A 1,601-nucleotide genomic window follows, 5' to 3' on the forward strand; every position below is an offset into this window, starting at 1 on the left:
CTTACTATGATTTCGACACGATAAGCAAAGTCTGTAACGTTGAAGTCTCAAAAACTGTGAACTGTGTTTATGTATTCATTTGACCTTTGACTATGCCCGACGATTCACGTACTGTTGTTTGTAAATAAATATGTAAATACATATGTAAGTACAAAATAAATTAAGTATATATATATATATATATATATATATATATATATATATATATATATATATATATATATATATATAATATTTTGAATTAGTAAAATACCTTTAATCAATTTGAAATTTAAAATTATAAATTAATAATTAAGTTATTATTAATATGGATATATATATATATATATATATATATATATATATATATATATATATATATATATATACATATACATATATGTATATATATAATATTAGTATGAATATATAAGTTAAAAATATATATAAATGATTCTATTAAATATTATTATGTTGAAACATATATAAAACTTGTAAATGTTAAACATTTAATAGATGTATTTATATAATATAAGATATAGTTATTAGATATTACAAAATTAATATATTGTAATATTAAATGTATGTACAAGTTTAATTATAGATATTATTATATTGTTACATTCAATATTAATATTAATATCAGTATTATTAATATTAGTATAATATTGAAAATTGATACTTTAAAATTGTAATATCTATTAATATTATGGTTATCATTGTTAATGTCGTTATTATTATCTATATTATTATGATTATTATTAATATATTATTATCATTAGTATTATTATAAATATTAATGTAACTAGTATTAATATTTATTAAAATCATTATTTTAAGTATTGTTATGAAGATTCAATTTACTATTATTATCATAAATGTTATTATTATAAATATTGTTATTTACAATATTATGATTATCATTATTAGTATCATTGTTAATAGTAAAATTATAAATACTATTATAATTATTAAAAGTATTATTATCAACTTGATTACTAAAAATATCATTTTTATTTTTACTTGTATTATTATGAAATTAATATCATTATTATTTCTATTATTATTATTATTATTATTAGTTTCATCATTGTATAAATATTATTTAATATTAAATTTTAATGTTTATATTGATATGTTCCCTTATATATATAATGTGCAGATGCTGTTATACTATACATGTATTTATATAGAATACATTTACACATATACGGTTATATAATTATATATAATTACTTTTTATGCAAAAATTAAATAGAGAAAAATGTGCATTATGTTTCCAATCAGTTTCACTCTTTATCTAAAGTGATTCTGTATCTAAAAAAAATTGTACAATTCACGACTTATGTGCCACTAGTATCCAAAGTCAGTTGAGAGTCCCAATCGTGTTTTTTTTTATTTTATTAATTATTTATTTTTTCTGATTTATTCCCTTAATCGAATCATAGGGCTATAAGACAAAGGAATTACACTGGAATATTATGACCTTCAATCATCATTACATCCTCAATATCATCTATCATTTCTTACTGCGTTTATTTGATCAAATTAAATCAAAAACACCGAAGAACACAGGCACTGCCCTGTTCTTGATGTATTTTTTCAAACAGCTCGAATTTCTA

Source organism: Rutidosis leptorrhynchoides, chromosome 4, assembly GCF_046630445.1.
Source record: "Rutidosis leptorrhynchoides isolate AG116_Rl617_1_P2 chromosome 4, CSIRO_AGI_Rlap_v1, whole genome shotgun sequence".
NCBI lineage: Eukaryota > Viridiplantae > Streptophyta > Magnoliopsida > Asterales > Asteraceae > Rutidosis > Rutidosis leptorrhynchoides.